We start from the raw sequence: 17,491 nt of genomic DNA, 5'->3' as shown, positions 1-17,491 counted from the left end.
CCATCTAAAATTCGCCTTCTCGAATTAACAGAATAATTTGTACTCCATTGGTATGGGATTTAGGCTTGATCTTGACAGAAATTATAAAACACATTTTTCATCATTTAACACCTTCATTTAACACACACATTGACATGAAACTATACAGTACGTCTTTACGACAGCACATCAGAACAAAAAAGGTAGTTAATACAATAAGTAATAAAAGAATCTCGAAATTAGTCCTTTGTCTCTCAATGATAAAAAGGTTTTTTAGAGTATTCCTCTGGTATGACAGTCGAACAAATTTTCTTCTTGTATCTTTGAGATTAAATTACAACAAGTTCCTTTTCAAGTTTCTTCAGAAAACCCGTTTTAAGGCCCAAGACCTGTTTTCAGCAGATTCCGTTCGATCTTAAGCCTGCATTGTGTTGGGGAGTTACGTCATCAATGAGATGGTATATGCTATTGTATAAGAAACTTTCCAGTAATTTGTAGCATATGCTCAGCTAGGCTATGGGACGGCAGCTCGCTGGATCTTCCGCAGGCATGTCTGGTTTGAGGGTGGCAATAGTTTGCGCTATTTTGAATTGTTGAGGGATGCCACCATTGTTCAATATATAATAGTAAAATTTCACTATTCGAGGTGTGGGCTCTTAGTCCAGGGTGTTCTGTGAAATCAGGAAACGCACCATAGAAATGCGCGCCGTTCCAGTTTGTCTTGCGGAAGTTTCATCGTGATTTCGTGGTTGTTGTAAGTAAGGGGAGTTGTATGCCGATGTTAAGTAGTACTGGTTCACATTGTGAGGGGGGAAAACCAGAAAGGACCATCCTTTAATATGGCATAGGCTCCTTTACGGCGTTAGTTGTCCCCAGACAGAAGTCTAGGTTTATTTCGCTTTGCCAGCACGCTGATACAAACTTTTTGAGGTCTTTGGCATCACAGATTAGGTGTAGGTCGTTTACATTCATCCAGCCGCTCACTATTTCAGCACTGTGATCATTTGACACGTACACTCAATCTGTGTGGTGACAGCTGAAATCTCTCCTGTAGACTGGGCAGTTGTGGGCTTGGCCAGTTTACGTTTGGTGGTTTGTAGATGGACACAACGGTGAGGTCCGATAGTTCTACAGAAGTAGTCTCGATATCTTTCTGTCAGCCAATGTTTATTACATTATATCGACTGACGTCGTTTCGGACATAAACGATAGAACCATACTTAACTAAAGTTAAATTCTCTACAGTTTTGTAGCCGTTGACCTTCGTTCCAGTTGATAGTTATTCTTCGCTTGCTACGTGGGTCTGTTGAAGTGTGATAATATCGATTTTATTCTCTCTGTCTATTCTACACAATTGTTTTCCTTTTGCAAAATACAACTTCAGATAATACGAATTTCAGGTCCGACATCTTATGTCAGTGGGCTCTGTAAAGAGCCTTGGTACGTTGGTTGGTTGGTAGATTTGGGAGAGGGGACCAAACTGCGAGGTCATCGCTCCCATCAGATAAGGGAAGGTTGTCAGCCGTGCCCTCTCAAAGGAACCATCCCATCATTTTCCTGAAGCGAATACGAGTCCAGTGTGGTGACCACTACGCCACGTCGCTCGGTCCTTGGTATTTTTTGCTTTGTGGATTCTGTAGGCTTTTTTAGCCGTCACAAATGTCAAATTAGTTCGGTCGCCATGTTTGTAGGCGTTTTACTGCCCGAGGTGTACCGTCTTCAAGGTTGTCTATGTCGCACCACTATATGCATATATAGGGTGAAGAAAAGAGTGCCGCAATTGGAGGTCGTCATGGGGATTGTCATCCAGATTCTAGACAAAAGTTTATCTAGCAAAATCAGAACGGGCCCCCTTTTAAAACAGATGAACGAGAACGAGGAGCTGGTAACACTGTCACACCACGCAGCCCATCACAATGTACTCCGCCTTACCATATCAGTCGTCGTAGCTGAGTTAGTACAGGAATCAACAATTAACTTGAATGGCTTTCACGTGACGTCCGCCCAGACTAAACACGACGAACAGTACCGAAAAAAAGAAAAAAAAATAGACCGCTGGGGCATTAAACGCACATACACCATGGAACTATGGTTCGAATCCTCGTCATAAGCTTTTTTTATATCTTTTAGACGTCCCTTCCCTAAGTTTCGTTGTTTATAAGCAGGAAGTCACTTTGTCACACGAAAATAATCTATCACATGATAGTGGAATTAATTAAACTGCACTCATGTGACTACTAACTGCTCAGTACACAACTATAACTATTCCTTTCAAGTCCATGTAGGGCGGCTTCCCGATGGAGTACACAGACGACGAACACAACGATATGCTTTTGATGCTGGTTGGGTCTGATAACCAAGCTGCTACTGCTACTCGTGCGTGCGCTGCGCAGTAGACTCCAATTCCCAATGCCGATAAAAATGATGGGTCATGCCTTTGGGAAACCGTTAACCTTCGTTCCATAAGTAATGGACTGAGGCTGTTCAAAGCAGTTCAGATATCTGAAAGACTTGTTTCTGACGTGTTGCACGATGGAGAACGGTATCCATATCATTACACCTTAATTCAACACCAGTGGCCATAAAACAGCATTCGACGAATACAGTTTTGTGAATGGGTTTTGCACCAAGTGGAATATAACGAACATTATATAAAAAAGTGATTTTATACCTCCACAACAGCCATAATGGGTCGAAACACAATCCACGTGTCAACATGAACGTCGCTTTCAAACGCTTTTGATGAACCTGTGGGCTGGAATTTTGAGAAGAGATCTTTTGGGCCCTTACCTATTGCCGAAAAAGTTGAATGTCCCACTGTAGCGTACGTTTCTTTCAAACACTTTGCCAGACGCCTGGCAAAAAGTTTTGCTTGTTGGTACATATCCACATTTTTTAATGGACGTGCGTAACTACTTAAATGGTGCGCTTACAGGGAAATGGGTTGGTCGTGGAGGTCGAATGTTTCGGCCTCCACGTTACCGGACTTTAATCCACTAGATTTTTATTTTTGGGAGCACTTAACGAAACAAGTACATACTACTCCACCCATGGAGGTACACATCCTAATAGCTCGCGTGCATGCCGCTTCGGCAATGGTGGCTACAGGTGTGTTGCGTAGGACGCAGCAAAGTATGATCCAGCGAACGACAAAGTGTCTGAAAATGTAAGGTGCCCGCTTTGAACATCTTCTCTAATGTGAACGTTGCTCGTACACGTAAGTACCGCCTCTGTGAAGATAAGTCTGGACGCAATTATTGTGTAATCCAGTGTAGCCTACCTATTGTGTTTTTTGGAAATCGTTGGATACAGACTATTTTACTGTACCCACTATTATTTTCTATTGGCTTTATTTGTGTCATAGACGAAACGTCTGTAAGAAGCTCATGTCTCAGTTTCTTAATCATGGTAAGTAACAGTAACAGAAAGAAATTCACAAGATACCACATTGTGGCGGTGTAAACTAGATACAGTTTCTTGCCTTGATTGAAAAAAAGCCCGACCCCGAATCTACCATGGGCGAGGCTGCATATTCGTTCCCCAAAGCGTTGGCTCGTCTCCCTTTTTGGGGTGGGGGGGGGGGGAGGGGTGAGGGGGAAGGGATGGACAGGTAAGTGTTCACTTCCAATGCACTCGACGACTTTGGCAGTGAGGCGTCCAAGAAGCCCAATGGGGTCAGCTCTGTCAGATTTCCCAATTCGTACTACCTATTCTTGGCCAAACTGTTATAGCGTTGCCAGAACCTTGTCTAATAAAACGCATGTTTTTAAACCTAACGGCGGGACTAGGCTTTGTTAAATATACTTTTGTCTCGAACTGCGATGAGGGATGGCATGCTGACCTGGAGTGCGGTATTTTTTCTTCGCCTTGTATATACACAAGGTACAGGAAAGAAAAGTGACAATCCTCGCCACGGGCGAAAGTCAAAAGAAAGCAGTAATCCGCACCATATCCCCAGCAGCACGCGGTGATGTGTCACAAATCTTGCATCCAGCTGGATAAACATAATTCATCCACACCACTGGTGTCGCATCCTTATTTTCGGTGACGACTATTTATGAAAACATTATGTGAGTCGTTCTAGATGTTTGCCATCGTTCATAGGACTCGTATACGTTATCCAGTCACATCTGACGCCCACGGGAGGGAGACAGTCGTCTTCTCTAAGTGCAATATGCCAATAGGGGTAAACCGAGTGCATTATCCTCTTTAAATTTTCGGTGGCACGAGTCGTCTCATTCCCAAGACACCCCAGCTGTCGGGAAGATGGTGAAATACGTTTCCTAAATAGTTGGCAAAGTAAGTTCTGTATTTTGTATGACAAAGTTTGAATTCATGTCGTTCTTGTAGGTATATCCAAAAATCCACCAAGGACAACACATCGCCTGAAAACGTATTACGTCGTGTGGCTAGTGATCCAATTTAGCGCATAGTCTTACATTTGGGACAGGACGTCGTGTCCGGCTAAAGAATTGTATCCGATGTGATCTCTGCATCGGTGGGGCGTCGAAGAAGGGTGAGTATTCGATGAGTCAGCATCCAAACTTCCCTCGCCGCGCAGCACATTAAGCCATCTTCTTCCGTGTCCAACAATTCACAGGCAATGCAAAGGGGAGAATCAATCATATGAATGGCGTACAACTGGTGCCGTTTGACAATTTTACGGTTGATGAGAATATACCACGTCGATTGCGCTGCTGTTGACAGTGGTGTATGCACTACCAAGCTCTCGTTGGATGTTCAATTTCCCCGACATTGCGGCCGTGGTCACTCATCGATACATCCCTGGGTCATGAGTGTTCTCATGGAAGACAGTTCTGGACGGACATAACTATAATCCACTGAAAATGAGCCTACATGCACAAGAGAAGGCGAGGTGCTGCCCACCTCTACCGGAAGTTCGAACGACGTTGGAAAAATGTCTTCTATCAGAGCTGATGTTATGGCGTGTTCCCGCTGTTGCCAATTCCGGACCATGGCTCACAGATAAAGTGCCAAAGCTTTGATGCCCACGTTCGTGAGGTTGAGACCGCCGTTCCTGAACGGTAGGATTAACGTGCGTACGTGGCCTTAAATAACGTCCCTGTACGGACATCATACACAAAGACAGCCATGAGGCGGTTTGCGATGCATTTCAGTCACAGGAGGATCTGCGCTAAATGTGGCAGTGGTGACGCTGGGTAAACGTTGATGTACGCTACTCGTTGGACCATATTGAGGGCCTTGAACGAGTTGTTGCGTGTGGACAATCGAATATTCTGAAGCAGCCCCCAATAACTCGCCGCCGCTGAAGGAGTAAATAAGATTCCTACCCATTGCAACGGTTGCACCGCCTGGAACGGTACCGGCACGTCTTTCAGACCTCGTGCATTGTGTAGAATTCTGGGCTTCGTCTTGTCAACGACACTATCTGCCGCCATCCCGTAAGTATGCAGATGCCCGATAACCTGACGCACTTCGTGTCCAGAGCAGACGAGGAGTATCACGTCCTCCACCTATTCAGTACAAATGAATCAGGTCTCGTGTAGCGTTATTCCGATGAAAAAGAATTCCCTAACATGTATCAGCGGCTGGAGTGCTATCGTAGAAATCACCACCGAAAGCGGCCACCCTTGTCTGATCGAGCTGTTAATGCGAACAGAACCCGCTTCAAGACCGTTTACCATCACTTTTGATGTAGCCTTTCGGATCAGTCTCATAACTGTTAGATAAGGTCCAGTTGAACCGCCATTCGGCTCATAACAGACCACAAGATATCATCGATTTGTCTAACGCAAGATGTAAGTCCACCGACATAAGAGCTGTCCGCATTGGGCACGTGGCCGCAAGGACTATGACGTGACAGTAGATGAGCGGATGTTGCTTCGCACCAATAGCAAGCCTGATCAGAGCAGACAGTCCCCGATATCAGCAATTTAAGACGAGATAATAGCAGTAGTGCAAAGATTTTGTAGTCGTTGTTTAGCGTGGTTAGCGACCGATGTTGATTCGCACTGCAGCTACCGTTGGACTTTGGAAAGGGGAGAATAAAACCCGTAACAAAAGTCAACGGCACTCGCATGTCAGGTCGTATCAGCTCATTCAACATCGATACTCATTGTGGCATCATTATATCTGTGAATTCTCAAAAAAATTCTAACTTTATTGCATCTGGCCGTGGGGATTTATTTGCCGCTCCTTTCTTGAGCGCCCAATTATTTCGTCTCTTGTGATGGGCTCTAATAGTGCAGCCTGATCCATATCAGGCAACCTCGCTGGCAACTGTAACAATATGTCCTTTCCCCCAAAGCGGTTCGTCGGTGCGGGGCAAAGAGGTAGCGGAAATGCTCCAAAAAGGGAGGCACAATGTCCATTTGTGTCATCCGTTGACGACCCTCTGAATCAAGAACATTGTGACCATTGATTTGGAGTAGCCTTTGTGCTCTCGTGACACATGTTTCATCGAGGTGTGCTCCCCAGCGATGTCTAGACATCATGCCCGGATTGGGATCCTCCCAGTCGACGCCATGTGATCCATAGGATGTGTGCCTTAACACGGTGAATTTCTTCATGATGTTTCGGAGACGGGTCACGAAATGATAACTCACTAAGCATCGTGTAATAATAGTCAAGAGTGTCGCTTACCCATCTCGTCTTATATAGAACGGATGCTGTAAGAACAGTCCGTCTCCTCGGTTTAGCACACACTAACCATCAACGAAGCGCCGAGGCATAAGCTGGAATGAGCGCTGACACATTGCCCATGCCTCCTCGACTGTCTGAAGACATTCAGGGTCTGTCAACATTAACGAATCTGGCTTCCATGAGCCGCAACACATTTTGTTGAGGAAGGGATATGGTACACCGATAAGCTAAATGGGCAGTGAAGGTAGCGGGCCATCGTTCAACATCTACCAATTTATCCCTTAGAGCAGCAGAAACATACATGTCATCAAGTTGGCTCACTGAGTGACTGCTAAAAAACGTATATCCCTACCGATTCCCATGGATCCTGTCCCGCTTGTCGGATAATTCCACTTCCCGGCAGAGCGTTTGCAGTCCACAACAGGTACTTAATGTGTAATTTGATCCTTTGTAGCTAATATACAGTTGAAGTCTTCACGCACCATTAAATGATCTAATCCGCCGGTAAATACGGGCACAATCTCTTCCAAATAATATTTCGTATGTGCTCGTCTGTTTTGTGTACCGGAAGGAGCGTATACGTTGATAATACGGGTCCCATGAAATGTTATCTCCATTCCCCATGCCGAAAATATATAATCAAGGTCCCAATGTAGTCATGTACTTCGCGTAACGCAGTAGCACAGATTTCCTACACTATCAGTATATCCAAATCTGACGCAAACAACATGTCATAGAAAAGCTGTTGTTTCTCAGGCGATCTAATAGTATCAATGTCGATTGTCACTATTTCTGTGCATCGGTCCGTCCGCCCCCCGTGGCCGAGTGGTCAGCGCGACAGAATGTCAATCCTAAGGGCCCGGGTTCGATTCACGGCTGGGTGTTGCGTTGTCCTAATCATCATCATTTCATGTCCATCGACGCGCAAGTCGCCGAAATGGCGTCAAATCGAAAGACTTACACCCGACGAATGGTCTACCTGACGGGAGGCCCTAGTCACACGACATTTACATTTATTTTTTTGCGTCGGTCTGAGTATCCGTCATCCTCGCCCGATGTTGAACTGTCGAAAATCTGCAAAATCCTCGCAATGATGCTCATCCTACGTCTTCCCGCAGCATTAGTGTCCTGAATTATGGATCGAGACTGCGAGTCTCCACCAAGGGAAGGAATCACGTCGGTAATATCTACGTCCCGCTCACCCAGTCAGTATTAGCAAGGGTCTCTCCTATGACAGGGGCTGTACTGATGTATAGTGTTCGTGAACCTTCCGCATCATCATCCTCCGATGCTAAAGGGTCGATAGGCGCCTGAGGAGATGGATCATCGGAGCGGCACGCCATCTTTTCATTATCAGAATGCACTTGTTCAGCTACATCCCGCAGCTATTGGTCCACATCAGATAAATTCATAGTTTTAGAGTCAACAGCTGGCCCGAGATAAGGAGGAGGTGATTCTAGAGAGTCGATGCGGCGATCTTGACCTCCGGTACTGTTGAGTACTGTAGATCCTGCCGCATCGCCGCTGCCACAGCGCCCGTCAACCCTTCCACTTCAGTTTCCATACCTTGTTTCGTGTGCTCCGACCTCACTGTCACGTCTCTGTGGTGCACCAACACGTATGTCAGCGGTAGTGACGAGGGGGTGGTTCAAAATGGCTCTGGGCACTATGGAACTTAACTTTTGAGGTCATCAGTCCTCTAGAACTTGTTGTTGTTGTTGTCGTCAGTCCTGGGACTGGTTCGATGCAGATCTCCATGCTACTCTGTCCTGTGCAAGCTTCTTCATCTCCCAGTACCTACTACAACCTACATCCTTCTGAATATGCTTAGTGTATTCATCTCTTGGTCTCCCTCTACTATTTTTGCCCTCCACGCTGCCCTCCAATGCTAAATTTGTGATCCCTTGATGACTCAGGACATGTCCTACCAACCGATCCCTTCTTCTAGTCAAGTTGTGCCACAAACTTCTCTCCTCCCCAATCCTATTCAATACCTCCTCATTAGTTACGTGATCTATCCACCTTATCTTCAGCATTCTTCTGTAGCACCACATTTCGAAAGCGTCTATTCTCTTCTTGTCCAAACTAGTTATCGTCCATGTTTCACTTCCATACATGGCTACACTCCATACAAATACTTTCAGAAACGACTTCCTGATACATAAATCTATATTCGATGTTAACAAATTTCTCTTCTTCAGAAACGCTTTCCTTGCCATTGCCAGTCTACATTTTATATCCTCTCTACTTCGACCGTCATCAGTTATTTTACTTCCTAAATAGCAAAACTCCTTTACTACTTTAAGTGTCTCATTTCCTAATCTAATTCCATCAGCATCACCCGACTTAATTTGACTACATTCCATTATCCTCGTTTTGCTTTTGTTGATGTTCATCTTATATCCTCCTTTCAAGACACTGTCGGTTCCGTTCAACTGCTCTTCCAGGTCCTTTGCTGTGTCTGACAGAATTACAATGTCATCGGTGAATCTCAAAGTTTTTACTTCTTCTCCATGAATTTTAATATCTACTCCGAATTTTTCTTTTGTTTCCTTTACTGCTTGCTCAATATACAGATTGAATAACAAAGGGGAGAGGGTACAACCCTGTCTCACTCCTTTCCCAACCACTGCTTCCCTTTCATGCCCCTCGATTCTTATGACTGCCATCTGGTTTCTGTACAAATTGTAAATAGCCTTTCGCTCCCTGTATTTTACCCCTGCCACCTTCAGAATTTGAAAGAGTGTATTCCAGTCAACATTGTCAAAAGCTTTCTCTAAGTCTACAAATGCTAGAAACGTAGGTTTGCCTTTTCTTAATCTTTCTTCTAAGATAAGTCGCAAGGTCAGTATTGCCTCACGTGTTCCAACATTTCAACAGAATCCAAACTGATCCTCCCTGAGGTCGGCATCTACCAGTTTTTCCATTCGTCTGTAAAGAATTCGCGTTAGTATTTTGCAGCTGTGACTTATTAAACTGATAGTTCCGTAATTTTCACATCTGTCAGCACCTGCTTTCTTTGGGATTGGAATTATTATATTCTTCTTGAAGTCTGAGGGTATTTCGCCTGGCTCATACATCTTGCTCACCAGCTGGTAGAGTTTTGTGATGACTGGCTCTCCCAAGGCCGTCAGTAGTTCTAATGGAATGTTGTCTACTCCCGGGGCCTTGTTTCGACTCAGGTCTTTCAGTGCTCTGTCAAACTCTTCACGCAGTATATTATCTCCCATTTCGTCTTCATCTACATCCTCTTCGATTTCCATAATATTGTCCTCAAGTACATCGTCCTTGTATAAACCCTCTATATACTCCTTCCACCTTTCTGCCTTCTTTGCTTAGAACTGGGTTGCCATCTGAGCTCTTGATATTCATACAAGTGGTTCTCTTCTCTCCAAAGGTCTCTTTAATTTTCCTGTAGGCAGTATCTATCTTACCCCTAGTGAGATAAGCTTCTACATCCTTACATTTGTCCTCTAGCCATCCCTGCTTAGCCATTTTGCACTTCCTGTCGATCTCATTTTTGAGACGTTTGTATTCCATTACAACTACTTAAAGCTAACTAACCTAAGGGCATCATACACATCCATGCCCGAGGCAGGATTCGAACCTGCGACCGTAGCGGTCGCGCGGCTCCAGACTGTAGCGTCTAGAACCGCTCGGCCACTCTGGCCGGCCGTGGGGCTGGCTGGAAAGTCTCCACTGCGTAGTCGTACGATTCCCATCTTCATGCACTCAGATGGAGTATGTCGTTCACCATCACATCCAGGGCACGTCCAGGTTTGGCCGCCATACACTGAGGTCACAAAAGTCATGGGATAGCGATGCGCACATATGCAAATGGCGGTAGTATCGCGTGCACAAGGTATAAAAGTGCAGTGCATTGAGGGAGCTGCCTTTTGTACTCAGGTGATTCATGTGAAAAGGTTTCCGGAATGACTATGGCCGTGTGACGGGGATTAACAGACTTTGAAAGTAGTATGATAGCTGGAGATAGACACAAATGACATTCTGAGAGGTTCCATGCCCTCTTTTGCATGTCGCTTCTCATTTTCATCAATTTTATTAACGTCATTGCACGGTGATAACAGACCGAATAAGGTTATTGTAATGAGCATATTTGTACTGAGAGCTCAAAAAGTTCTTTTCACTTGATTGCTATGCATGTTGGGTTGTTTCCCTGGGTGGCCTGTGCAAGGCGAGCATCGGAGGACGCGGCACACTGCATTTCCGGGTGGGGGCTGCACTTCCCCTAATTCTGAAGTATTCGTACAATGGGCTTAAGCGCATTCCGGAACGAGTGACGTCGGTCGAGTTTCGCCTATTGTATGCAGGGCGAAATAGCCTGCAAGCCGTTTGAGTGTTGCCGCAGTTCATGTGTTTACCGTTCAGGCGACCCGGAAGGAAGACCCGTAGCACCGACTGATTACATTGTCCTCTTTATTCTGAGAATACTTGGGGACCGTGCTCTGCTGGGTGTGACTGTCTGGCGCCGGATGGCAGGTGGTCTAAGCAGGTTGTTTTCGTAGCCGGTCAAACATCAGGTTCAGTGCCCTCAGTTGAACAGCAGAGGCATGCTTGGTCAACTTAATCTGAGGCTAGTTCGGGTCATAAAGTACTGCTCGAAATTGGATGAAACAGTCGCTATTGGCGCGAATGATGTTCAGAGAGAGTGTGGAAGAATTTTGGAATCAGCACTGAATGCTGATCCACGGTTTTCGAGGAGAGTAGGGAGATGAGCAATGGTGACTTCGCTCTTGCACCGCATCGCAGAAGGGATTCGGGATCTGATCTTCGTGGTAGTCGTATGGTCTTGTGACTTTTTCGGCTGAACTTAGAATTCTTGGACAGCCTTCGAGGCCAGGGGTTGAAACAGAGTTGCTGCACAGCAGAAGTCGGCGCCTACATCATCAGAACGCTGCCTACCGATGACCTGCGACAGATTTCCGGATTGGTAAAGTATTTCGGGGCTCCGGCACTGTAGGACCTATCATTTGTATACTGAGGCCCTCAGCAACACGCGCGCTCGCTTTGCTAAAACTCCAACTTGCTTGTTTCTCCATGTGATCCCATTTGAGCTCTCACTACTAATTCCGATACTGCAATGTAGTCGAGAGATTAATATTTGATTGATTAGGACCTCCAGTCATTATCGTCAAGCTACTGAATCACAGAGAGTAGAAGCCCTTTGTTCTCGAGCCAACTCTTATTTTCAGTTCAATACACTCTATCCTGTAACCTACTGTTTGTGTCGATAATTATGTGCCTTTATGTTCTGATGTATAATAAATCTCATTGTAATATTTAATCTGCATATCATTTCGTAGATATATGCAGAATCCCATTTCCCGTTGTTTATTATGATAAAGTTCTCTTTTTTAATCTGAGTAGATTGCGATTTTTATTAAATTGTGAGTACACCCTCCTTATTTTACCAACTAGCAGGGTCCACCATCATTTCCTTCCCTTACCGTTGTGCACATAATTAATTAGGTGGTAGATAAGGAGGGGGTCAAGTGCAAGTCTCGTTCTCATGCAAAATTCGTCAGAATTAAAGAGGTTAAAACTATTCTCCACCCCGGCACCTCGCAATTCCATTTGGGAAATCGGTAGGGAATTCCATATTCCGAGATTCATTGAGTCAGGATGTGCCGAAAATGCCAAGCTTCAGGCATTTCATATCAACATGGACAATGCAGTGACAATGGCCTTCAATTAACGACCGAGAGCAGCGATCTTTGCGTAGAATTTTCAGAGCCAACAATACTTCGTGCTATAGTCACAGAAATCAATGTGAGACGTACGACGAACGTATCCGTTAGGACAGTGTGGCGATCTTTGACGTTAATGGCCTATGACAGCAGACGAGCGACGGTAGTGCCTTCGCTAACCGCACGACATCGCCTGCAGCGCCTCTCCTGGTATCGTGACCATATTGTTTGGACACTAGACGACTAGAAAACCTTGGGCTGGTCGGATGAGTCCTGACTTCAGTTGGTCAGAGCTGACGGCAGGGTTCGAGTGTGGCGCAGACACAAAAAGCCTTGGACCCAGTTTGTCAACATGCCACTGAGCAAGCTGGTGATGGCTCCATAGAGATGTGGGCTGTGTTTACATGGAGCGGATGGGTCCTCTGGTCCAACTGAACTGATCATTGACCGGTTATAAGGAGACCATTTGTAGCCATCGTGGATTTCCAAGTTCCCAAACAATGAGGTCATGTCACCATAAAACAACATTGTGCCTGATTGGTTCGAAGAACATTCTGGACGATTCGAGCGATTGATTTGGTCATCTAGATCGCATGACATGAATCCCATCGAACATTTATGGGACATAATCGAAGGGTCAGTTCGTGCAAACTATCCTGCACTGGCAACACTTTCACCGTTATGGACGGCTTTAGAGGCAGCATGACTCGATATTTCTGCAGGGACATTCCAACGGCTTGCTGAGTCCATGCCAAGTCGAGTTGCTGCACTATACGTACAAAAGGGGGCCCGTCATGGTATCCCATGACTTTTGTCATCGCATTGTATATGACAATGGCTCTAAAATGGTCTAAATTTAAATATGAGGGCACATATTTTGTAAGGGAGTTTCGCGGTTGTCGAACACTGCTGTGCTAAAACTTGCCCAACTTTCGGCTACACGACTAATTACTCTGCCGTGTGGCTGGAGTGATTCAGTTATCAGTGAATGAAGGGCTACTCGAATATTCGAATCGCGTAGAAGCCCATGTTCGCATAAGCCATTAACATGTAGCTAATATGACCATCAGAGTGTCGAAACTGGTATCTTTCTCTGTCAGCTTCTATAATTCTATCATATGCTGTGTTATCGACTATCTAGACAGAAACAGTGCTGCTCTCGATTGATAAATGAATTCCAGTGAGCTCCGCTTGATTAAAAAGCACCTCACCCCTCAAGGAACGTTCGATTTTGAATGCATTCGTCTTGTTTACTCATTAGAGAACGTGAACCGTATCACGATTCTTCGTATCGTATGTGTCATTGCTATCGGTTCAACAAGTAACACACCGTACCACGCGGCTGCTACAGTCGCAGGTTCGAACCCTGCCTCGGACATGGATGTGTGTGATGTCCTTAGGTTAGTTAGGTTTGAGTAGTTCTAAGTCTAGGGGACTGATGACCTCAGATGTTAAGTCCCATAGTGCTTAGAGCTATTTTTGAACACCTCCGAGTACCGGTTGTGTAAACACAGCGGGTCCGTGCTGCTCCGCTGCCAAACTTCCATATGTCACACTGTCTACATCCTTGTACCATACACAGTCTCTTACTTTCATAACTGAATGCTCGCAACATAATTCTGTAATCCCACAGTACTAACAAAAACAGTACAGGACATCGATACCTAAGAATTATTATCTAGAGCCCGCCTCGGCATGTAACATTTACATTGATGATGATTCAGTAGCGACAGGAAGTGCATCCGGCCACCCTCTGACACTAACATCGCCAACTCCATAGTAACAAGGCCAACCCCCCGCTGAAGTGGGACAAAGGCCCAAAGAAAATGGTGATGATTCACAGCGAAATAACTTTGCGTCTGGTGTGTTAGGTGATATGTTCTAAACTGTTGCTGATATATGCTGGAGGCGTGCACGGATAGCCTAACGATTAGGTGACCATTCACGACATGCCACGAAATCCGGTTCCGTTTCCCTTTCCAGCGAAAACTATCATATGACATAACGGATGGAACATCTGTATCTAATACAGCTAACAAAATCAGTGGATTTATATGGATCTAATTTTCAGTGGCTGTCAGTCATCATCAATGTAAATAGAAACTGAAAGGGTCTTAGAATCGTTCAATTGTGTAGCTCACATGTTCATTATGGTCTTAAAATACAAAATAATAATATAATAATAAGAAATAATTTCAATGAAAATTGCATTTTATTAAATCTACTTCGTGGCGACAGCTAGAAATAATGAAATACTGTGTAGAATGAAATATATACAGTACAAAAGGTGACACCGTCATGACGTTACAGAATTTCAGGGATTATGGAGAAGAATAAATATATAAACTTGAGGTAAGGAAACTTTGTCCGGAATCCACCGAGTCGGAAGCTACAATCTAAAATCTTTCTGGTACCTCTGACAGAGGCACACATGAACCGCTACTGTTGTTGATAAAATTGTACGGTAGGCACCTTTCAGAGGTGGTAATATGAACCAAAATAGGAAAAAGGTATCTGGTAAACATGGGCTCTAAAGGGCATAACTTAAGAGCTATGAGCACTTGTTCATCTTCGAAACTGTGAAACACATCTCTTCTGTTGAAAAAGTGCCCACAGCATTTTAGGGACCATGTTTGCTAGATAATTTCTTCTTTTTTGTCAATTCTAGTGCCTCTGAAAGTTGCCTACCTTACAATCTCAGCAGCAGCAGTACCGGTACGTGTATACCAGAACGATTTCCGCTTAAAATTTTCAACTCGGTTGTTTCCGGACAAGGGTCCGTTACCTTAGATTGATACATTCACCATTCTCCATCATCCCTGAAAGTTTGTAACATCATCACTAGATCTTCCTCTTTATCCATATCCCGAAAGGAGAAGATTTATCCGAATTCTGGCGTTCAGATTTATCAAACTTTATGTCCTCAACAAGGCGAGGAGTTAGAAAATTTAAATGTATATGACTAATAAGCACTGTTATCTACAATGTGACCAAAATATTGCTATATTTACATGTTCATATACTTCACTGGTGTTTTAAGAAACATCTAAATATTTCGCACATAAAACTAACAAAACTGTCTTAAGAATGAATTACTTAAACCCCCGCAAGCTCAAACGTCATATAAGGAAAACAGCAGGTAATGTAACGGGCTACAGTTATTATATTAACAGCGAACTTGTTAATGATGCACCATCTTCAAGTTAATCAATGTCGTCCTTGACGTCACTGATCCTCAAATGGCCTATATAGAAAGGTATGGAATACGCTTGTTTATAGTTTAATTTTTTTATTTAGGCTATATTTTGTCAGAAATTTCTGTAGGGTATGTTTTGATGCTGTAGCGGTATGTAAATGAATTTTAGTATGCTCGTAGCGGAAATTAGTCTTGGCTGCAAAACTACCTGTAAAAAATATTCGCTTTTTGCGAGTATACAGGGTGTAACGGGTATAAGTGCAGATATATTTATATGTCGTACCTTAATATATACACACATCAGTGTGTAGGCTATTTTTTATCTACGTCCAACACCCTTGCCACAAACCCGCTGGAAGTTTTTCTTGCAGTCGTAACTGCACAACTAGGCAGACTATGTCTGTCAGTACAGACTAACCATTTTGCGTCCATGGTTCACGGTTCAGCTCCTGATATGCTGAACGGGGCAAAACAGCATTAATGGTTTGCTCTTACCACGTGTGCTAGGAGGTACTGTAGTTGTTGTCTTCAGTCCAGAGACTGGTTTGATGCAGCTCTCCATGCTAGTCTATCCTCTACAAGCTTCTTCATCTCCAAGTACCTACTGCAACCCACATCTGCTTTTTGCATTCTTCTCTTGGTCTTCCTCTACGATTTTTAACCTCCACGCTCCCCTCCAATACTAAACTGGTGATCCCTTGATGCCTCAGAACATATCCTACCAAAATATCCCTTCTTCCAGTCAAATTGTGCCATAAATTCCTCTTCTCCCCAGTTCTATTCAGTACCATCTAATCTTCAGCATTCTTCTGTAGCACCAGATTTTGAAATCTTCTATTCTCTTCTTGTCTAAACTGTTTATCGTCCATGTTTCACTTCTATACATGGTGTCTCGTAATCTCCACCGCACACCCTTCTTAGTTTATATGGCATAATATTTTAATTCATTTTATATTGCACAGCAGTCTTTGATCACACACAACTAAAATTTTATCGCTCATGAATTATTTACGTAACTGTTAACATAATAGCAGCTGCCCATGTCTACCTGAAAATGACATAATAAAATACACAATTTCCCTCTCAAGTCTCCCGGGAACTGAAAGAGATAATTTTAATGTATCGTTACTCCCCCTTTAATTGCGAAAAAACTGCTTTCATTCAATTTAATTAGAATTTGCCGCGACAGCGGTTCCCGTGATCGCTGCACGGCTCTACGTTATGAAAAATTCCTAATATGCTGAAAACAACTAAGAACGTGGAATGAAATCTTGGGCAAGCTAGCAATAAATTATTACAGGTAATAATTTTAACTATTTCTATATTCAAAAAATCAACGTTAATTGTAAGTACACGCCTATTACAAATATCAATCTCCAATGGCGTCTTTCTCGATCAAAGGACAAACGAAGGCTACCTAAACATTCAAGCGAGCGTCACAGGCTCTTACAACTTTAACAGCTACAAGAAGACAGAACGACCACAGACGTTATTTGTGAAATATAAATACATAAATATCGCACAAACATAAAATGAATAATTGTTATTTCCTTTTATACAAAATCTACAACCAGTCGTACGGTAGTGAAATAATAACAATAGAGATAAATGTTTATTGTTATAATTTTTTTATATATTCTGACGATTTTGTAAATGTCTTGCCACGAGACGTCACAATGCCCCCTCGCAGCATATGACTAACATTGGCAAATGTTTGTCAATATGTTACCATTGACGTCAACACAGTCACTGTATATCAGTTGGTATTTTGAACATCAAGCTCGATTTGTTCACTACGTTCACACGGTAGTTTGTTCACACTGTCCAATACTTTCTCTAGGAATGTATGTCGCTCCTCCACTTTGCGAACTGACCGTATACCTAGACCCAGGTTCATTGCGGTTTTGGCTGCCCCATCTGGGCTACGTGCGTTCAAAAAATCTGTAAAACTCGCTTCGCAGTTAAACATAGTTCTCTCAGTTCT

This window comes from Schistocerca gregaria, chromosome 4 (genome assembly GCF_023897955.1).
Source record: "Schistocerca gregaria isolate iqSchGreg1 chromosome 4, iqSchGreg1.2, whole genome shotgun sequence".
Taxonomy (NCBI): Eukaryota; Metazoa; Arthropoda; class Insecta; order Orthoptera; family Acrididae; genus Schistocerca; species Schistocerca gregaria.
This window is presented reverse-complemented; position numbering follows the sequence as displayed.